This window comes from Crinia signifera, chromosome 5, assembly GCF_055691185.1.
Source record: "Crinia signifera chromosome 5, ASM5569118v1, whole genome shotgun sequence".
Lineage (NCBI taxonomy): Eukaryota > Metazoa > Chordata > Amphibia > Anura > Myobatrachidae > Crinia > Crinia signifera.
In genome coordinates, this window is record NC_139221.1 from 305,135,814 (window position 1) to 305,159,918 (window position 24,105).

Sequence of the window (24,105 nt, forward strand, 5' to 3'; positions counted from 1 at the left end):
TTTAGAATATTCTTCGTGGGAGAGCGTTTTATCTGTGTCCCCGGTGGATTCAACTCTGAAATATCTTTTAATGAAGTTTCTATTTAGGAAACACTGGTTTAATAAAGACCAACCAAGAATAGAATATCAGACGATCAGGCTAGAATATGCTTTCCCCAAATATGGGAACAAAATGTAAAACTATGATAATTAAAAATGAGTCCAAATTATCCATAATCCCGATCTTTATCTGGAACATTTCCGTTCTCCGCATAGTGGTGGTTTCCTGGTTGTTTTTTTTGTCCGCCAAATGTTTGAAGTGTAATTTCATTGTTTTACTATAAATAAAAATAATATCACACGTCAATAAAACCCTTTTGTACATATCCCAATTTGAAAATGAAAAGTGCAAATATTTTGACTACGGTATATAGTGACTGTCTGGCGGCCTGTTGGATTGTATAATATCGGTATTGTTAGAATCGGTATATTGGTATGGCTGCATATTGGGTCTGTCTGTATTGCTGCATATTGGGTCTGTCTGTATTGTTGCATATTGGGTCTGTCTGTATTGCTGCTGTGTCGGCATATGATGCTGTCAGTATTTTGTCAGTGTCCGCATTCTAGTTGTCTGTATAAAGTGCCTGTCAGTATTACAGGTTTCTGGTTTCTTTTGCCGGTATTTAGAGCATCGGCATTTGCACTACCGGTATATTGACCGTACCCCATCAGTGTTTGTTATGTACCCCAGGGTTGCCGACCCTCCCGGAATTCCCGGGAGTCTCCCGAAAATCGGGTCCCCCTCCCGGTCCCCCGGAAGGGTGGGCAACCCTCCCGGAATCTGGGGGACTCCCCTGAGCCCCCCGAATCGCGGCATGTAAATGCCGCAATCCGCGGGTCTCAGAGGAGGGGGCGGAGCTAAAATGGCACAATCGCGTCATTTTAGCCCCGCCCCCTCCATGGATTTCAGTCATTTCTACTATTTCCCGTCATGGGGGCGGGGCTTAATGACGTCACTGTCAGGCCCCGCCCCCCGATCGGGTAAGGAAAGTCTCCTCTCCGGGCTTCTCCCGGAGAGGAGCATTAAAAAGTCGGCAACCCTGATGTACCCATACGTATTAAGTCTGGAGGTGAGGGACAAATGGTTCAATGTAGGGTGCCGATGTGCAGCTGAATGTACACTGTTGTTGCTGCATGCATAGCCCCATCTCGCCCCATCTATTTGTCAGTCTATCCCCCCCATATAGTGCACTGTCCGTACTTCTGTCTATGCCTCCTACCCATCTGTCCATCTGTGCTGTCTCCCAACCCCTGTCTGTTAGTCTGTTCCCCATATGGGGTCCTTCTATGCCCCATCTGTCTATGCCCGGCACCCATCCGTCTTTCCATCTATGCCCCTGTATATGTCCGGTCTCTGCCCCCCCCCCCCCCTCCATCTGTCAGTGTATGCCTCCATATTGTGTTGTCTGTTTGTCCGTTCATCTTGCCATCTCCCCATCTATGCCTCCATATGGTGCATTGTCCATCCTTGTCCCCTGTCCACCCATGCCCTCCCCTGACTGTTTTCTGTTCATCTATGCTCCCCTACTGCCATTCTGTGCTCTAATCTCTCATGCTTGCTCTCCCCACCTCTGCCTCTCTCTCTCTGACTTTGCCTCTCTTCCTGACACTTTCTCTCTACCTCCATATCTCTTTCTCTGACACTGTCTCTGTCTCTTCCCCTGACACAGTGGGGGGAATTTAATAGGATGAGAGATTCAGAAAGTGAGAGATTTGGTAAATCTACAAAAGCGGCAATCATTTACACTGCAAACCAGTTTGACTTTGCAGTGTAAATGATTGCCGCTTTAAAAAAACTGGAGATTTCTTACCAAATCTCTCACTTTCAGAATCTCTCCTCCTATTAAGTTTTACCCACACTCTCTATCTCCCTCTCACTGAGCATGACCTGGTCTCTCTCTTCCCCTCTCTCAATGACACTCTATCCTCATGAAATTGTCTCTCTTCCGCTTTTTCTCTCTCTAATTGGATATCTCTCTCTTTCTCCCTAACTCTCTATGGGCAGTATTCAATGTGAATACTGGCGACGTGCAGTGAATCCTGTTTAGGATTCGCTGCACATTCGCCACTGCTCGCTGCGTTCCGGAGCCTCGCCGGCTCCGGTATCCAACGAGTCAGGGGCTCGCTGCCCCTGACTGGCGAATTTGACCTCCTGCGGCGGACGCCGCAGGGAGCCTAAGTACGGTGGCAGGCAGGGAGATGGAAGTCTCCCTGCCTGCCCCAGAACGTTTGTGGGGGGGAGGTGGGCTCCCCGGGAGCCAGGCAGCACAGGCTGCCCCCCGGGGGTGCCAGCAGGGGACCGGGTATATTCATTACACCCGATCATGCATATGTAATGATCGGGTGAAGTGAATATATGAATATCTAATGAGCGGCTCGGCTCCGGCCCCCTGCTGGCTGCTCTGTGTAAAAAAAAAATATATATTATTTTTTATTATTAAATATATATCCATGTGCTTACAGCACATGAATAAAAATAGCATGCCCCTCCTCAGAATAAAATTCCAGATTTTTTGACACCAATTGTAAAAAACAAAACACTTTATTTTAAAAGTTCACCTTCCACTTCACCATAAAAAGATAGCGATTGCTACTCGGTGAATCATGGCGAAAAAAACCTTGAAATGTATTCGCCATCTGGTCATTGAATAGGGTGATTCACCGTTTTAGTCAGAAATTCGCCTTACAGCACAAAATCGCCATAAAAACCTGGCGAATCAGCCTCATTGAATACCGCCCTATATCTCTCCCTTTCGCTCTGACTTCCACCTACTCTCATTCCCTGACACCCTCTCTCTCCCTGACACACTCTCTCTCTCTGTATCTATCTCTTGCTCTCTTACTCCCTTCTTTTTCTCTCCCTCCATCCCTTCCTGACATTCTCTCTAGTACCCTATTCTCTCTTTCTGCTCCTCCACCCCTCTCTCTCTCTGACACCCTCTCACTGTGCCCCTCCCCCCGCTCTTTCTTGGGGGGGGGGGATTTCAAAACTTAGACCAATAATACATCTCCCATATGATACATATCCACAACAGTCATCTCTATTGTTGTGGGGTTTTAAATTGTGTATCTGTATAGTTCACAATATGTGTTGTGTTTGCTGGTTCCATTATGATTAATGAGTCACTCTACACTGTATAGTACAGTATAATAGATCTGGCACAGCGACCTTGTCTATAGATCAGCCATCACACTGATAGTAAAACATTGCAGTGGTCTGTTATATCCATGAGGTGTTGTCTCTCCCCCCCTAGAACATCTGGATTGTGATTTAGCTGTAACCTGGAATAAGGCCTGATCTGTTCTCGTGCCTCTGTCTCTGGTGGATTCCATGATCAGGGGTTTCCTGAGTGTCAGCAAGAGGCGTGGGAGGTAATATATGGAATATACACACTGCCTGATGTACTTAGCTTCTGCTGAAGAACTTTGTCCAGGTACTGGGAGAAGTAGGAAAGTAAGATAGAACGAGTGCTGCATAGGCACAAGTGCATTTAAGAGCCTGTGAATTCAGTGATTGTTTAATAAAGTTATTGAAGAAGGCAGATTACCCAAGAAGAGGCTTATGTGGTGTGTGACAGGTGTGTTAGCCAATTAGGTAGCTAAGGGGCGTTAGTTAAGAGAGGGGTATATTAGGAGAAGTCTGGTGATGCTACTTCCTCTTGGAGTCTGGAATCCCACCCTCCCTATTCTATTCCTGTTATCTCTGCTTGCTACCTGGCCTTTGCGGCTGTCACCTAATTCGGTTTAGGCTAAATTTTATTGAAATCGGTGAGAAGGCGCTCTCGACCAGCAGTCAGGTGAGGTGTCAGGTGGTCGCTGTGCGGTATTGCCAGGACGGCTGGTGAGTCCTGCCTCTGCGGGGGGGACGTTGGCCACTTCATGAAAGTGCTCTCGCCATGCCATAGAAGGGGCGGTGAGTCCATCACAGCGCGGGCTATACCTTACAGTAGGTGGTGTTATGGCTTGGGGCGTTTCAGTCGCCGCCAGGATTAGCACCTTTGACTGGAGCTGGTCTCAGGCGCTTTCTTTGCCGTCCCTTTACAAATAGGGTCATACCACTTAAATATACATGACCTTTTAACTTATGCAGTTGTTGTCTGTGTCGTTATTTTAGGACAAGGTGTCCGCGTGAGTTATTTCTAGGTAATATAGAGTTAAGTTAAAGGTTAAGGGTCAATCATTATAATTCAGTAGGCGCCTTATAGATTAAAAGATTTTAAATACATTGTTTTTACATTTTTGTTACATTTTTTGTCGTTGTACAACAGTGAAAAGGTCGAAAGTGTCTTGGTTGACAGGCGAAAGGTCGATATAGACACAGTCGAAACAAAACAAAGGCGACATGATTTTATTTTTTTCTTTGGTATAAATTTGGAGATTTCGGCACATGGACACCAAATTAGTGGACTGCGTCCCCTTGCATGGTCATGTCTGCCTTTGGACTATGGAACCATATTTACTGTAGACATAGATACTGAAGACTCGACCTATCGGACGTATACGTTCTAGTACCCTGCACCTTCTAGCACAGACTGGTCCTTATCTCTGTGTTGAGATACAGACCAGAAGCACCAAAGTGCTTGACAGCCCAGGCAGGTGAGGGGAACTGCATTGGTTTTGAACTTTGCAGGGTGCATTTTGAGGCTGACACAGAGATGTACGTAAGTCAGCCATAATTGTCACTGCGTGCAAAGTTCTCCGCATCTCTACTGTTGGACTTCCCCTGTTTGTAATCTTTACATAGGCAGCATGCTGGTGTGCATTTTCATTAAGACGCCCTTAGTGAACACTTGGGCCGATTCAGACTGAATCGCTTATCGGAGGACTGCACGGCCTGTGATAGAAGGCCGTACGCTCTCTGATTGACAACCAGCAGCCGTTTGTGGGTGGCATGTTGTGTTTTCTGGAAGTGCCCCAGAATTTCCGCACGGATTCCATTGCATACACAGCTGTGATCAGGGGCGGGATTTCACTGGGGCAAGGAGGCGGTTACCTGACCGCTGCAAAGATCTTCCATACGGAGCAAAATAAAGAAGAAATATGATCTGTTTGGTTGCTAAAGGGAACATCCCATATTCAATAGAACCCATCTTATTAAATTTACACCTTAGATCCGGAGAATGCAAACACATGTAAGATACGGGGCGGGATGCTCCAAAGCGAAAATGTGCTAAAAACCCCATTATTGTATCGGATCCATCCCAGCATGCCCCGCGGCTGGCGCCGTCAGTGCACATGTGCAGAGGGACTCCTGGGTCTCGGACCCAAAAGTCCTGGAATGGCGCCACAGAAGAGCTGTCCTTTGCATTGCTAATCGCATATGTTAGTGCATATGCGAATAGTATGGATGCGAATGGTAGCGGTGAGGGGCGGCGGATGTTAGAACACCCCTCCCCCGAGCTACACTTCATCTGATGCTCTGTGTTTCTAAACCAGATTTATAACCTACCTAATATCATTGGTATTATCCCTGTGTTTGAAGACCCCATGCAAATCTCTTGGTCAAAATAACAAATCAATTCCACTTTGAGTTTAATAACCGCTGCGATAATCTGCCCATTTTCTTGTAATCACATTTAGCTGAAAACGGTTGACAGTTGTATCGAAATATAGTTGGAATTTTTAGAAAATTAATCAATGTTAAATGCCTTCCCCGAGCCGCTGTGCGCTTCTCCGCTCATTAGCACGGAGTCTCCAGCACGCATCAAACGCTTCTTATTCCGCAGCCACCAAAATAACATAATTGTGCTCTCTTACGCTTCGGGCAGAGAATGGAGATGCCAGATGATTACAGATCCTGCAGGGTGTCTGGATTTAAGACAGAAATAAATATTAAATATGCTTATAAATATAACAAGGCTGCAAAGAGAATATGTAGCTTACAGTGATTACAGATACTTTTTATGTTGCACAAATGTCCAACATTATAGAGGCGGATCCGTCGTATGCTAATAGAAAGTCGGGACTAATGTGATAGACTTTTCGTTGTTGTCATTATTATATATTGGACTAGAACAGGGTATGTGCAACTGAAATGTGTACCTACTACACATAAGGGGTCATTCAGGAGCAGTTGCAGAGAACAAAGAGGGTGATTCAAACATACTCATTGTCACATGATGTCAATGCCCGGCCAGAATTCGGCAATCTCTGGCCAGGATAATCGTTCATTCAAACTAAGAAAAATACTGACAAACCCTTTGGCGCAGATACAATAATTCTCTTTTGTGCTCTCGTCGGTATTACCCAAAACAAAGAGAGAGAAAATAATACAGACAAACAAGCAGATGTTATCAACCAACAGGCGTCCCTGGCAGCTGGTCACCCGGGTCAGTACAGCAGTCCACCTTGTCCTCCGCCAACGCGTTTCGAAACTCCTCTGGTTTCTTTGTCAAGGCTGAGGAGGAATGGTATCTATACCCATATTTATACTTCTATCTGGGACGTCCTAATACCAGACATAGACTCATCCTACCAAACTATTCCATTCCTCCTCAGCCTTGACAAAGAAACCAGAGGAGTTTCGAAACGCGTTGGCGGAGGACAAGGTGGACTGCTGTACTGACCCGGGTGACCAGCTGCCAGGGACGCCTGTTGGTTGATAACATCTGCTTGTTTGTCTACTGCACTTTGGGTAGACCACACCACTCGGTGAGAGTCAGCACATGCACTTTGTTTTTAATGTGATATTTTATTGTAATAAAAGCGGTACTTTCACTATACCAGCTTTTTTCATTCTTATATGATCATTGGATTCATTGGAGAAGTAACGATTGGTGGTGACGTGACCGCTCCCCAATATGCAAATATCAGAAAAAGTAGACTTTCTGGCATGGTATGAGTCACAACCTATGGATTTTATTCTATACTCACAATATTGGTTTTGACTGTATTACACTATTATTTTCTCTCTCTTTGTTTTGGGTAATACCGACGAGAGCACAAAAGAGAATTATTGTATCTGCGCCAAAGGGTTTGTCAGTATTTTTCTTTGTTACTACTGTGTTCTTGTATGGTTTTGGTGAAACGTACAACTGACTAGAACCCACCGGCAGCACTTAGCGCAGGGACCCACCCAATACTCCTGTTGTTCATTCAAACTGACTTTTATCAGCTGGATAAAGCTGGATTTTTCCAGGGCAGGATCTTGTGGCTTCATGAGGCCTCGTGCATCAAGAGACATTCTGTATCCGAATATACATGGGATCGATTCCATGATTACATGTGTTAGCATCTGTCCCGGCACAGATACATGCAAAGCCTAATACCCAATAACAGCATGTTTCCAAGAAAAGGCTAAGAGGCTAAGAGGATTGCCCTTAACCTCAACCCATAGATGGGTAAAGGGAGAGAATTGCAGGGGCGATGGGAGAGATAAGGAGGGGCAAAGGGGAGATAAGGAGGGGCAATGGGGGAGCTAAGGAGGAGCAATGGGAGAGATAAAGAGGGGTCAAGGGAGGCAAGGAGGGGCAATGGGAGAGATAAGGAGGGGCAATGGAGGAGATAAGAATCGACAAAGAGATAGAGATGTATGGGCAATGGTAGAATAAGGAGGAGCAATGAGAGAGATAAGGAGGGGCCAAGGTAGATATATGGATGAACAGGAGTGATATGGAGGACAATCGTAGAAATCTGGAGGATAAATGGGAGATAAATTGGAGAGATATGGAGGTGATAAGAATGGGCAATGAGAGAGATAAGTAGGGGCAATATTCAGTGCATGGAGCGGGTCCCGCTCATTCCATATGCAGTAATATAACATTTACAACATGCGATGTGAAAGAGGTTTAACTTGCTTTGTCCCGTTTTAAGAAACGTTTTAAATACCGGGTCTGAGCAGGTTTTGCGGTGTGAAAGCAGCATACAGTAAGTGACAAATGTAAACATGTATCTGATCCCAGCTCTAGATCCCACTCACTTCTCATTCTGCCACTGGATATAATAACATCGGATTTCCATTTATTTTGGTTTATTGTAGTCGCTGCCATTGCAGACATGTATTCCCGCTGTCTCCGTTTTACTACACATGGCAGCAGAGCCGGCCTTATCCAATTTGATGCCCTAGGCAAGATTTTTGTTGGTGCCCCCCGATGATTTCCCAGCACACAAATGCAAATGGATGTTTAGCATAAACATCCATTCGCAGCCTTGCGTGCGGGGCAAAATCATCCGATGGGTGTTCTCATGCTAATGTGACGTGACGGACATGCGGGGGGCAAGAAGCTGACATCACCATCACTGGGTGGAAGAGAGGTAGCTGCCAGGTAGTGGGATAGTGGAAGGGGAAAAATATTGCAGTTGCTCTGAAAATAATGGAGTGGTGACAGAGGTGGCTGGGCAGGTAAGAGGTAGAGACCATGGGGGCGACAGTGGTGGTTGGGTGGGATACAGGTAGAGATGATGGCAGGTGAATCACTTTATTTCCATAATTCAGCCGGACGGGGGACCTTTGTGTACTGGAGAACAATATCTCATCTCGCTTAGAACTCTACAGCTTAGTTTAGGAGCTCATTAGTTACCCACGGCCTATTCCGTGTCTCCGGCCTTGTTGGAAGCATACAGTGTGGGGATTTTAATGGAGGGAGCTGTATAAGGCAATATTGGGAGTCGGGAAATGTACAAATAAAGCCCAGAGTGCGCTGTCCTTATAGAGGACACGTAGAGATTAGCCTGATGATAAGAGATGACAGCGGAACAGATAGATATATAATACGTTAAGAGGCATCAGATGGCTGCCTTGGAATGGGGTTGAACTACTGTAACAAATGGAAAAAATCCAATCTGCTAAATATTCTCCTTCTGGTTATCTGCAGCATGTGCAACTGCGGAAACGTTGCGTGGGTTTAAAATGTTTAAAAATGACATTAACCTTTTCAGATTCTGTGGCAAGTCTGTGGAAGATTTATTATTATTATTATACACCTGCGCAGGTATATGTAACCAATATCTCTGAATTCTATTATCATGTAGTGTTCAAGATTGGTTACTAATACCATTCAGTGAGCTGGGGGAACTATGTCTTGTTTTACTTACTCAAGATGTATTATTCGTCAGAGTATTATACGGTGGTTGTGAGTAGGGAGGCCAGTCCCGGGGCATTTTTTCAATCCCGGGATTCGGGATTGAAAAATGCTCAATCTCGGGAATCCTGGGATTCCGGGATTGTCCTCCATGGTTAATAAAAAAGAAAAAAAAACACATCCCGACACGGCAGACTAATCCCCACTATCCCTCCTGCCCTGCGCTGTCACTTACATGATGGTGGTGACAGGCAGTAGCAGGACCATCTTCAGTGGACATGCGGCTGGGAGCTACTCAGCTTGGCTGGGAGCTGCTCAGTGGGCGAGCGGGTGGCTAGGAGGTCCTCAGCGGGCTGGTGGGCGGGCGGCACAGAGCTCCTCAGCGGGCAGCTAGTTACTGCTCAGCAGGCGGGCGGACGGCTAGGAGGTCCTCAGCGGGCTGGTGGGCGGGCGGCTAGGAGGTCCTCAGCGGGCGGCTAGTTGCTGCTCAGCAGGCGGGCGGGTGGCTGGGAGCCTCAGCGGGCGGGCGGCCAGGCGAACAATTCAGAACAGTGTGCTACTGTGCTGCAGCAGCATGACGGCGGCCGGGCTGTGCAGCGTGGTGTGATGTCAGGGGTCACGCTGCGTAGCCCGGCCACCGTCATGCCGCTACAGCACACACAGACACTGTTCCAAACAGCCGTCTGCTGTTTTTTTTACAATCAGGTACGAATCCCGCAATCCCGGGATTGGAAGGGTCAATCCCGGGATTCAAATCCCGACATTTTTAGGCCAAAATCCCGGGATCCCGCCGATCCCGATCCCGGGATTGGCTTCCCTAGTTGTGAGTGCGACAGGTCCCAATCTCCAAATAAATTTTTTTTTTTTATTCTTGTTCCTGAAAATATTTAACTTTATTTCTAAATTCACAAACGGAGCTTCTTGTTGTTCTTAGTTACTTATTCCCTTTCCATATGGGTTATTTCTGGGTAGTAGTAGTAGTAGTAGTAGTAGTACGTTTATTTATAAGGCGCCGCAAAGTGTCCGCAGCGCCGTACATAGCAAACAAAAAACAAATGACAAGGTAACGTACAGGGTGTGTTGAAAAATACAGTATAAATAGGGGAATAGCTGGTAGAAATAAAATCAGCATCAGTTCAGAAGTAGGTGTCAAAATTGTCGAGGAGACTGAAGATGAAGTAGAGGAAGGGAAGAACAGGACAGGAGGACAGGTGAGGTAAAGAGGTAGGGTGAGTACCTGAGGAAGGAGGACCCTACTCATAAGAGTTAACATACTAAAAGGAGGTGGGTGGACGAACGAAAAACAACAGGATAAGTAGGAACGGAGGCAGGATAGGAGGATCAAAAGAGGTTAGGAGGAGGGATAGGCTAGTCGAAAAAAGTGGGTTTTGAGGGAGCGCTTGAAGGAGGTAAGGGAATCAGAAAGCCTGATGGGTGGCGAGAGGTTGTTCCAGTGCGAGAAGTCTTGGACACAGGAGTGGGTCTAGCTGGGATGCTGCTCGCTGTGGAAGGGTCTCTGGAAAATGTAGCAACTTGGGTTGGACATGGGACTTCCAGGATTATGGGGGCCGGTGTGGTATAGCACCCCAACAGTCAGGATCCCAACAGTCATTAGCCCGACGTCAGGATTCCGACTGCCCGGACAAAGACAGTGGGGGGAGTGCTCGCCACCTATTCTATTCTCCCTCTATGGGGGTTGTGAACGGGTGTCGGGGTTTTAACAGTCGGGATTATGACATCGGTGTAATGACTGTCGGAATCCCGACTGTCTGTCAGCCATCCGGCACCCATGGGGGCATTGTGAATTCGGCCTGGGTCCCAGTAACACTTTACCACCAAGCATCAGCAGAAGAGAAGCCCCAGCAATAACCTGGGTCTAGCCCTCAGTGGGAACAGGTTTTGAGCCGGTGTGACATGACTTGAAACCCGTGTTCCTCAGTGACCCGGGCTCATAACACAATAATGCCAGGCATGTGCTTTTAAAGGCACAATTCCTAATATTGTTTGGTCCAGACCGTTTTCTTAAGGCTTCCCTTTGAGTGCAGCATTGTAGAATTTGATACTAGAATGGACTATAATATCTGAATTATTAGGAATTCCAGATAATATTGTGGGAGTTTGGAGCACCACACCTAAAAGTACTAAAGGTATGCGGAGGGGATCCTGACGGGCAGTGGCGTAAATTCATCCCAGATGCCCGGAGATCAGATAAATCAAAAATGATGTTTAGAATAAAGAATAACATCTATTGTCCTTCTTAGAGGGGGGAGTCAGCCACAGAAGCGATATCAACAGCTTTCAAATAACTGATTCAAACTTGCAAGGGAGGAGAGGTGCCCCCTTGGGAGCAGGAGCCCGGTGTCAGATAACTCCATTGCCTCCCAGAGTTATGCCTCTACCGACAGGCACAATCCCCACACATCTTGGTGTAAAGTACTGGGCTTAGGGTTAGGCACTAGAGGGGGGATTAAGTCTTGTACATACGCTAGAACGATATCGGCAATGCTGCATGTAGGCAATGTTTAGTGTACATGCTGACCAATATCGGTTTTTATCATTAAAAAAATTGGTTTGGAGGGGTCCAGAGTAAAGCACTAGGAGGTGAGGGGGGGGTAGGGGTTACATGAAGCGGTAGTGTTCTGTCACTGGAGCGGAGTGTAGGGATAGGGTTAGGGATGTAGTACTTTGTCTGTATTCCGCTGTCAGTCTGGATCCAACTTTTACCATTGCCTGATTGATACCCTTTGTACCTAAATACTACCCCTTCACATCACTAAGCCAGGTCGGAACTTATAACCCGGACCAAATTCCCGGGTTGATTGATACTGGTTATAAGCTTTGGTGCTTTCACACTGCACCTCCACTAGGTCAGCACGTCCGCAACCCAGCAATAACCAGGGTCGAGGTGCGATGTGGAAGGGGTATTAGTGTACAATTTATTTTCCTGGTTATTAAATGATTGACACTGGATTGTCCAGTAGGTGGCACTACAGAAACTGAATATTTATTTTCTACCATGTTGTGCGATACAACACCTCTACAGTAGGTTGACGTTGACACAAAACATATCGTAAAGTGATTTAAATATTTATGCTAACTGTGCCCAAGTTACGGCCGGGTTAGGTGTAGTGCACCGCACAGATGATCATCTATCCCACCTGTATAAACTACGTGCCTTTATTCTTCTATCATTGCAATCACAAATAGACTTTTCCCATCCAAAAAAGCACATATTGAAACTGTCATAAAATAAATAATTGACTTTGAAAATGTTTAGCTGGGTCGGACCCCATTTGGCAAAGTTTTTCATATAAATAATAAAAATCTGAATAACCTCTGGCGTGGACATGAAAGGGGAACATGCAGGTACCCGATAGAAAGCTTGTTCCATTTGTTGGTTGTTGCCGGCCAAAGCCAGTGTTTGTCTCTGTGTGAAACAGTGCCGGACATCTGGTGAACATACTGAGCAGCCGCCGGCTCTTCTACCCGGGATACGGTCATAAGGTCGACGCCTAGAAAGGTCGACATGCATTATGTCAACCACTGCAGGTCGACGGGGCTTAGGTCAACACCAGAAATAGGTCAACATGGCAGAAGGTCGACACAAGCATTAGGTCGACAATGGGAATGTCGACAGTCAAAAAGTTGACATGAGTTTTTCATGTTTTTTTTATAGCTGACGCGCCAACAGGTGGTATTTCATACGCTTTCATCCACTATGGCATGGTAGGGGAATGAATAAAATAGTGTGCCGAGCGCACAAAATAGTGTGCCGCGTCCCCTTACGTCCCCAGCGAGGGGACGCGGTACACAGGGCCGCCGACAGGGGGTGCCAGGGGTACAGCTGCCCCGGGCCCCGGCCTCTGGAGGGGCCCGGGCAGCTTCCCACAGTGGCACAACACCACCCCGCACCCGCACAAATCCCACCACTCGGCGGCCAGGCGCGCACAATCGACAGCGCAGCCTGCAGAGCACCGAGCCTAGGAGGGAGAAGATGCTGCGCCGCCGCCACCGCTGGTAAGTATTAGTAATTGGGAAGGGGGGGTGCCGGCATGCGCGAGGGGGGGGGGGGGGTGCGGGCCCCAACATTACTAGTGGCGGGCCCGGCGGTACACTTACACGGTGTCCATGTCAACTATGTCAACATTCGGGACAAAAACTTGAAAAATCATGTTGACTTTTTGACTCTCAACCTTCCCATTGTCGACCTAATGCTTGTGTCAACATTCCAACCATGTCGACCTATTTCAGGTGCCAACCTAAGCCCTGGCAACTTAATGCATGTCGGCCTTCATGCAGTCGACCTATGACCCATACACCTTCTATCCAGGGGCAAAGGGCAGGACATCTCACACTGAGGCAGGGATGGGGAACCGTCGGCCCTCCAGCTGTTGTTGAACTACACATCCCAGCATGCCCCGCAAGTTTTCACATGGCCAAATAGCAAAACTGTAGCAGGGCATGCTGGGATGTGTAGTTCAATAACAGCTGGAGGGCCGAAGGTTCCCCATCCTTGCACTAAGTGGTACCGTACATTTACTGAAGCTTCTAGAAATGAAAAAAGCTGATGTTTCCCCATAGCATAACTAATCGGATTCTATAATTGTTCAGTTCCATCTTAGAAAATTATAGACAGAATCTTATTGGTTACTATGGGCAACATCACTACTTTATTTTTATTTTAAGAAGCTTTAGTAAATTTACCCCTGGGTCTGTTCTTGTTAGCAAATGAACAGATTTATAAAAAGACGTCGTACCCCAGCTTCGCCCCCTCCAGCGAGCTGCTGCCTATCACTACTGTAAGCAGCAGCCTGATCACAGGACTATACCATGCTGCTGTGCTGATATCTGCTATCAGCATTCCAGTAGATATACTGTACACAGCACCTACAGCACGTAAAGAATGTGTGCCTGTGCCAGGAAGCTCAGCGTGTCAGGACCACAGACACAGAACTGAGCGGCAGTCCAATTATAGCCGCAATGATCGCCTGTATTCCATCCAGAATTCTGTCAGCGGCTGTATTTAGTGCAGCGGTTACTGCTACAGTAGGAAGATTTAGTCAGCGGCTGCTCTTTCTGGAACACAGCAGAGTGCAGGCTCCATCCAGCTGCTAGGGAGCATGATATCAAATAAAGGATCCCCTAACTGTTCTCCTAATTCCTATCTAACATTTTCCTTACGGTAGAAGCATATAGTGTATATATAGTATGGTATATATTGAATAAGGTGCTATTATCCGAATATCTTAGGGTTCTCTGAATAAAGCCCCATACACATTACCCGTTCCACGGCGACGCCACTATTGGCAGCAGCAGGGCTCCGCGGGGGGTGGAGGGCATCAGTAAATGCATACACACTTGCCAATGCTGGGCACGAGGGGGCATTGGCCATGATGCTGTCACATGACGTCAGCCGTCCGCCCTGCCTTCGTCCCAGCGCCCACAAATATAAGCCAGTCTACTCTCCACTGACTTATTTGTGAGCCTTGGATAAATCAATCGATGGTCGCAAAGCATTGACTGATTTCTTCTGCGGGCACATGCCCTCGCATAGTTGCGAGGGGATACAGGGGAGGGGGCGGCACTCAGTCAACCAGAATCAGGCCCAGTGTGTATCAGGCTTAAGGGTTTTTCTCTGTAATTTGCATCATAATGGCTAAACTATACTAGAATGCATTTATAATTGACTCTGTATTTCATCAAAGTATGGATATTTATCAGGGTTATCGCATACCTCCCACCTGTCCCGATTTTCGTGGGACGGTCCTGATGTTTTGGAACAGCAGTTGGGCGACTGAATAGATGTTGGGCACATGCATAGCTTGTGATGGCCACACCCCCGTTTTCCTGAGGCCAGGCCTCCTTGTAGGGAGCACATACCAAAGTCTCAAGACCCTGTGTCAGGATGTTGGGAGGTATGGTTATGGCATACTTGCCTACCCCCCTCCCGGCCCCCCGGGAAGGTGAGCAAGTCTCCTGAATTGCCCCGCAAATCCCGCACCCCCTTTCCACACTGCACCCAGTAACGGTTCATGCAGGTCTGCAGAAAAGGGGCAGGGCCAAAATGGCGTGTGGCTTGTCTTATCATGTCATTTTACCCCTCCCTTAATCCATAGACCCACAAATGACCACGTTTGCATACCTCCCAACAGTCCCTATTTTAGCGGGACAGTCAGTGGCGTAACTATGAATTGGGCGCCCCCCCGCCGTTAATGGGGGGCGCCCCCCGCCGCACCCCCCGCCCGCAGCCTTACCGGTCTTGCTGGTCCCATCCCGGCTCCCTTGCTGGCTTCATTCTTCTGCTAGTGAGACGGACCAACACAAAATGTCCGCCCCCAAACAGCAGACAGTTTCAGAGAACTATCTGCTATATGGGGCGGACATTTTATTGTGGTCCGTCTCACTAGCAGAAGAATAAAGCCAGCAAGGGAGCCGGGACGGGACCAGTGAAGTCAGGTAAGGCTGCGGGCGGCGGATTGGCGGGCGGCAGATGGGCGGATGGGAGGGGGCTAACTATAGCACCACAGCCCCCCGGCGCCCACACATGCACAGCGCCCCCCCGCGGCCGCGGGGGCTGCGGTGCTATAGTTACGCCTCTGGGGACAGTCCCGATTATTAGGGCCTGTCCCGCTGTCCCACCCGCGGACGGCAGTGTCCCGCGGTGAGGGGGGGCTGTTGGGAGTCCCCCCTGTTGGCTGCTAAGCAGAGGGTAATAGTCTCTGGGTCATGCCCCCCCGGAAATTTCGACGCACCTTCGGCGCGCATCAGCAGTGTCCCGGGTCCGGCTACCAGAAAGTTGGGAGGTATGCGTTTGAGTGGCATGGGGTCGGACTTGGTGATGTCAGCCTCGCGCCCTACCCCGGGCAGAAGTATCTAGTCTCCTCTCCAGGCTTCTCCCGGAAAGGAGAAAATTTAAGTGGGCAAGTGTGGGTTATGGTATAAGGGGTCGACAGTGTCTAGATTAACAGTCAATAGTCCGACAGCAAAAGGTTGATATAGTTAGAATGTCGGCATAACAAAATGTCGCCATGGGGAACATCGACACGCAAAGGCCGACATGAGCTTTTAAGGTGTTTTTGTTTTCAAATTGTAGGTTTTAGCACTGAAATGAGTGTACCGCTATCCTGTGCACTTCGGGCCTGGTGCCTCACTCCGGTACATGCGCTCTCGGCACACTTTACCGTTCCCAATCGAAATCCACGCGGATGAAAAAGTTTTAATGAAAGAAAGTTTCGCAAAAAACCTCCTGTCTAGTTTTTCATGCACACCCTTCCCATAATGCGATTGACATGCTGTGGCTGAGAGGGGACTGCGTGCAAGCGCAGACCCCACAATTTGTGTGAAGTGATGGGAGGTTTTTTTTTTTTTTAAAGGGGCAATCATTTACAAGGCAAAACCGTGCCATATAAATGATTGCACTTTAAAAAAAAAAAAATGTCTGAGTTCGTCCTGTATACAGCACGTCCACTGGTCTCGGATTCTATTACACTTGGCCAATGGCGTTACCCATTTCAGACCAAACCGCAGACTCTCTGGACTACAGGTCTGATTCAGACCTGCTCATAGCGGGCCTAATTCGGACCTGTCCTTCAATGGTCCGGTTAGCGCATGTGCGTTTATGTGCGCTTATGCGCATTTGCAAACCCTGGGAGCGGAGTTTCACACTTGCTGTTCGCTCTGTAGTGGCATGGGGTGGGGCGTGCCCATAAAAATGCTGGGTGTACCCCTGCGAACTCAATGCCTGCTAGGGGTTTGTGACTGACATCACATGACAACGAAATTATTTATCCAGACATTATGGGCTATTTGTAAGGAAAAGAAGAACAGACCGATTTGGCCCAAATAAGTGCCACCGTATTCCCACAAGTATCAGAGCGGTTGTGTATGCAGTAGGGGCACGTATTGCTTAGTCTAACAACACATCCATCAAGCTGCTCCTGATGAGGTGCCCAGCCAGAGTGCTCCCTTTGAAGGTCAGACGCGATGGTGATAAACGGCTAACGTATACATCCTTCATGTCTGATAGGAGCTGTTATCCTTATTAGGACACCGCGGGGGCTCATTTAGGATGGAGGCAACTTGTGGTTAGAAAAATAATCCTCATATCGAGGTTCCCAGGTACAGAAAACATTCTGTGGCGTACAAAGCACCTGAGTAAGTCATTAGGTTCTGTATAATTATACTTTTGAAATATAATTTATCCAAGTTTAGTTCATTTATATTGGCCGGTACTTGAAACAGTCTCTTTCCTGAAGTATATTTAAGAGAGAAAAATTGGTAGTCGCACAGGAAGAGTAAAGTAGATCAAAAGGTGGCCCCTCAATAGGGGTGACATTCTATGGGATGCGATTATCGTTTTTTGCGGTAATTAGACCACAAAATGGCGATATCGCATTTTCCCATTAAATCGTTTATTTAATGGAATGCGCTCAGGGACTGAAATCGCATATTATGTGCGTTAAGGTATGCTGAATAAAAATGCGAGATTAATTCGCATTTTTATCGCATCCAGATGTTTTCCAATACAAAAGTATACAAGTCGCATATTTAATGCTATGCGCATTTGCACATCGCATTTTTTAGGTGACTAATTATCGCACTAATTTCAGACCTGGGTCTGTTAGGCGAATTAGCCAGAACCCTGCACAGATCGCAATGTTCTGTGCAGGGTTCTGCTGTCAAAAATAAAAGAAAGGGTTAAAAAACAAAAAAAACGAGCGCGGGGTCCCCCGCCCGAGTATAACCAGCCCCGGGCTCACTGAGCCGGTGCTGGTGACATAAAATCAGGGTCCCCGACAAATAGGGGTCCCCTTGATTTTATGAAACCAGCACCAGACTCAAGGTCCGGCGCTGGTTCCCAAAATACGGGGGACAAAGTGACTAGGGGTCCCCCGTATTTTAAGAACCAGCACCGGACACAACCAGCCAGCAGGGTAATGCCACAGCCGGGGGAAACTTATTATATAAGCTCCCGCGGCCAAAGCATTAACCCCCTGGCTGGTCAGCATGGGCAGGGGTCCTGGGAAAGTGGGGACCCCCCCAATGAAGGGGTCCCCCCCTCCAGGACTTACCAGCCCATGCTGATAGTCCGGGGCTGTCCCCGATGCCCCTGGCCGGTGGGCATCGGACTGATGATTTGTGTAAAAAAAAAAGAATTAAAACTATTGTTTTACACTGGCGAACTATGAGTCCCAGCAAGCCTACCCCGCATGCTGGGACTTGGGGAACCACAAGTCCCAGCATGCGGGGCATTAAAGGGCCCGCTGGCACTTGTAGTTCTGCAGTGAAAAAAATAGTGCACAAAATCACACTGACACCCTGTAAAATAAAACTTTAATACACACAAAACACACACACACTGATACTTACCTACCTTGAGCCCGTAGGTCGGTCCCTGGATCCTGGGTCTGGTCTCCGGGGCTCCATGGCAGAAGAGTCCGGTTCCGGGGCCTTGGTCCTGGTTCCGGGGCTGGTCCTGGGGTTCCGGGGCTCCTGGCCTGCAGAATCCGGGGTCCGGGATCCGAGGTAGTCCAGAGGGGTACCTAAGGAAGCAAATCCAACTTACCTGGTCCCCGGCGGCGACCTCAGACTCCTCACCGGTGACTGCGCTTCTCCCATCTGCTACCCGGCTTGCAGCACTTTGACCGGCGCTGAGATATTTCCTCCTCGGCGTCTCTGGACAGAATGATTTCTTGGCCAATCAGGAGCCGAGAAAGTCGGCTCCTGATTGGCCAGAAATCATTCTAACTAGAGACGCCGAGGAGGAAACATCTCTGCTCTAGATGCGCTGAGATGTTACTTCCTCGGCGTCTGTATTCAGAATGATTTCTGGCCAATCAGGAGCCGACTTTCTCGGCTCCTGATTGGCCAAGAAATCATTCTGTCCAGAGACGCCGAGGAGGAAACATCTCAGCGCCGGTCAAAGTCCTGCAAGCCGGGTAGCAGATGGGAGAAGCGCAGTCACCGGTGAGGAGTCCGAGGTCGCCGCCGGGGACCAGGTAAGTTGGATTTGCTTCCTTAGGTACCCCTCTGGACTACCTCGGATCCCGGACGCCGGATTCTGCAGGCCAGGGGCCCCGGAACCCCAAGACCAGCCCCGGAACCCCAGGACCAGCCCCGGAACCAGGACCAAGGCCCCGGAACCGGACTCTTCTGCCCTGGAGCCCCGGAGGACGGACCCAGGATCCAGGGACCGACCTACGGGCTCAAGGTAGGTAAGTATCAGTGTGTGTGTGTTTTGTGTGTATTAAAGTTTTATTTTAGAGGGTGTCAGTGTGATTTTGTGCACTATTTTTTTCACTGCAGAACTACAAGTGCCAGCGGGCCCTTTAATGCCCCGCATGCTGGGACTTGTGGTTCCCCAAGTCCCAGCATGCGGGGTAGGCTTGCTGGGACTCATAGTTCGCCAGTGTAAAACAATAGTTTTAATTCTTTTTTTTTACACAAATCATCAGCCCGATGCCCACCGGCCAGGGGCATCGGGGACAGCCCCGGACTATCAGCATGGGCTGGTAAGTCCTGGAGGGGGGGGGGACCCCTTCATTGGGGGGGTCCCCACTTCCCCAGGACCCCTGCCCATGCTGACCAGCCAGGGGGTAAATGCTTTGGCTGCGGGAGCTTATATAATAAGTTTCCCCCGGCTGTGGCATTACCCTGCTGGCTGGTTGTGTCCGGTGCTGGTTCTTAAAATACGGGGGACCCCTAGTCACTTTGTCCCCCGTATTTTGGGAACCAGTGCCGGACCTTGAGTCTGGTGCTGGTTTCATAAAATCAAGGGGACCCCTATTTGTCGGGGACCCTGATTTTATGTCACCAGCACCGGCTCAGTGAGCCCGGGGCTGGTTATACTCGGGCGGGGGACATTTTCAGGACTAAATACAGCGCACCACTTCGCTGCAAATCGCCCCTCTTTGCACTTTTCAGCCTCCAATGCGCATCACATTAAATATGCGCATTTTGACTGAAAAATGCGATTTTAAAATTGGCGATTTGCGGCGATGTGGTGCGCAAATAAAACATGCGCATTTAGCGCATAGCATAGAATCTTACCCTAGATGTCTAGTGGTATAAATTTATATAACGAATGAGGGTGTGCTACCACGGGACATCAATTGATTACATACATGGTTCTGGACAGGAAGAAATGTCACTGTGGGGTGCACCTATAGAAGATTTATTAAAATGTAACCTTTATTTATATTTGGTTAAAAGTATAGTGAAATAAAATGACACAAAACATTGAAAACATACATATTCTTGTTAAAAAAGGATATAAGTCATCCTTACAACGTGGGGCCCCACACTCCTTATTATCGGTTTCCACTTGGAATATATACACTGTCTAGAGGGTATATTACGGATTCTTTATAAATATGTGGCGGATAGTGAACTTATAGGTTTCAGCTAAGTTGAAACCAAATCACCCCAATCATTGGGGAAAGGATGGTGCAACTCCAAACATTTTATCCAGATAGGTGTAACACCCTTCAGTTAGGGCAGGGGTGGCCAAACCTGTCCTCAAGATCTACCAACGGTGCATGTTTTCCAGACAACCTGTGGATCTATAGTAGGAATGAATGCAGCAGGTTTTAAAATGTGACAGTTAGTAATGACTGCAGCTGTGCACCAGCTAGGTAACCTGGAAAACGTGGACCGTTGGTAGATCTCGAGGACTGGTTTGGCCACCCCTGAGTTAGGGTATGTAGCGTGTTTGACAGCGTGAGAATAAAATTCAAATAACCAGTGCTTGTGTTTAGGGGCACCGGTAGCCGCTCAGTATGCGGTGCTAACACGCTGACTGTGCCTATCAATAATTAACGCTGATCACACAGTCTCTAATGTACGGCGTATTGGCAATGTAAAAATACAATTCAAAATAGCCGGTGCTTGTGTATAAGAGCACCGGCTGCCGCTCAATATGCGGTGCCTACAAGTTGACTGTGCGTATCAGTAGCAGCGTTAATCCCACAGTCCCTGGAGTGCGGCGTGCTCTAGTATGACACGCCGTCTCACAATCAGCAGGACTGGGTGACAGTTCTAATATGTTAAAGTGGGTAGGAGTGCGCCCTCAGCCAACGGGCTGTATGTTCACACGACCGCTCAATACCACAATACCACAATTTTAAACTAGACAGATCAAAATTTTGTACATTTCAATGGGGATGGGGGAGTGGGGGTAGCCCACGAAGTGTACGGTCGGCGTACGCTTCGCTAATGAGCTTCGTCAGGACCTGAAGTGCACAGAGTTTATCATACTTCTAATGTATGTGAAAGAATTTTACTGTCTGCAGCAGACAGTATTCTATGCAGTCTGGTCGTCCACATGGAATACCATTAAAAATGTCCCTCCCAAAATGGCAGGAGGGACATTTACTACAGTCTAATGGAGGCAGCCGCTAACAGCAGTACCCGGAAGTGCCGGCCCCGGGGCTGCTGACCAGCATGTGGTTCTCGGATTCCAAGGATTCAGTCAGATGCTGCAGCTAGAGAGACTGTGGCAGCAATATGAGACCCCTGACAATGGGATAATTCTAAGGGGCATCACTGTGAGGGGCATAATTCTAAGGGTCATTACTGTGAGGTGCATAATATGGTGCAAGGGCCATTACTGTGTGAGGCATAAGATGGTACATGGAGCCTTAGTGTAGTGTGTAGAGCATAATATGGTGTAAAGTAGTCTTTTCTTGCAAGTCCGCGCCCATTGCACTGAGGCCACACACCCTGCAGTGACACCACACCCCTTTTTTATCAATGTCTATAAGGGAGTGGGGGTGCATTTATTAGTGTTAGCTCTATTGTCCAGTAACAGCCCTGTGCAGGCATTAATTTTTTTTATGTTACAGTTAGAGCTATAAGCCTTATATTAGAGATGGCCACAATCTTTGTGTATAGGGAGGGACAGGTTAAAAGCTTGGTACAGTAGCAAGATATTTTTTTCCTCTTTGATTATCTATTACTGTGCAGATGAGGTAAATTGGGACAGTGCAGATATAAATACTGTAGATGGGACTAATTGGGGCAGTGCTGATATAATAGATGGGGTGGATTGGGGCAGGGCGGGGTGGATTGGGGCAGTGCTGATATAATAGATGGGGTGGATTGGGGCAGTTCTGATACAAATAGATGGGGTGGACTGGCAGTACTGATATAAATAGATGGGGCAAATTGGGGCAGTGCTGATATAAATAGATGGGGCAAATTGGGGCAGTGCTGATATAATAGATGGGGTGGATTGGGGCAGTGCTGCTATAAATAGATGGGGTGGTGTGGGGCAGTGCTGCTATAAATAGATGGGTGGTTTGGGGCAGTGCTGGTGGGGTGGTTTGGGGCAGTGCTGGGGCAGTGCTGGGGCAGTGCTGGGGCAGTGCTGATATAATAGATGGGGTGGTTTGGGGCAGTGCTGATATAATAGATGGGGTGGATTGGGGCAGAGCTGATATAAATAAATGGGGGAAATTGGGGCAGTGCTGATATATATAGATGGGGTGGATTGGGGCAGTGCTGATATAAATAGATGGGGTGGATTGGGGCAGTGCTGATATAGATAGATGGGGTGGATTGGGGCAGTGCTGATATAAATAGATGGGGTGGATTTGCTAAGTGCTGATATAAATAGATGGGGTGGATTGGGGCAGGGCTGATATAATAGATGGGGGGGGGCAGTGCTGCTATAAATAGATGGGGGGGATTGGGGCAGGGCTGATATAATAGATAGGGGGTGTATTGGGGCAGAGCTGATATAGATAGATGGAGTGGATTGGGGAAGTGCTGATATAAATAGATGGGGTGGATTGGGACAGTGCTGACATAAATAGATGGGTGTATTGGGGCAGAGCTGATATAGATAGATGGGGTGGTTTGGGGCAGTGCTGGTATTAATAGATGGGGTGGATTGGGGAAGTGCTGATATAAATAGATGGGGTGGATTGGGGCAGTGCTGATATAATAGATGGGATGGATTGGGGCAGTGCTGATATAAATAGATGGGGTGGATTGGGGCAGTGCTGATATAAATAGATGGGGTGGATTGGGGCAGTGTTGATATAAATAGATGGGGTGGGTTGGGGCAGTGCTGATATAAATAGATGGGGTGTATTGGGGCAGTGCTGATATAAATAGATGGGGTGGATTGGGCAGTGCTGATATAGATAGATGGGGTGGATTGCGGCAGTGCTGATATAATAGATGGGGTGGATTGGGGCAGTGCTGATATAATAGATGGGGTGGATTGGGCAGTGCTGACATAGATAGATGGGGTGGATTGGGGCAGTGCTGACATAGATAGATGGGGTGGATTGGGTCAGTGCTGATATAATAGATCTGGTGGATTGGGGCAGTGCTGATATAATAGATGGGGTGGATTGGGGCAGTGCTGATATAATAGATGGGGTGTATTGGGGCAGTGCTGATATAAATAGCTGATTAGAAGCCATACATGAATTTGCAGATTGCGGTGCGCTGATATACAGTATAGCAGGTGTATTTTCACTGCCAATATGAGTGCTGTAAATTGTTGAGGGCAGAATACATAAGAGGATTTGTAGTGTAGCATGTAGTGGTATTGATCTGACTCATTGTCTATAGATTTTTTTTATATATGCTGAACTTGTGACATGTTAAATCAGGCATGTCCAAACTATGGCCCTCCAGCTGTTGTGAAACTACAAGTCCCATCATGCCTTGCCACATTTTTGCTATTAGGGAACGCTAAAACTATGGCAAGGCATGCTGACATATGTAGTTTCACAACAGCTGGAGGGCCACAGTTTGGGTATGCCTGTGTTAAATAATAAAATTGTTTCACATTGTGCAATTCCTATCCTGGTTATTGGTCTACTCCAAACGGCCGGTTGTTTATTGTTTATTTTTTGTTCTTTAAACTACAGACAATGAGCTTAGTCCTGCCCCTGATGCTCTCACATAGCCCTGCCCCGGCCCGAGCTCTTATTGGCACGCAGCTATGTGTATACTAAACCAGGGGTGACCTATGGCGGGTGAAGCCATTGGGCAAGGTACCCAATCCGAGTCCATTTTGACTGTAAAATAT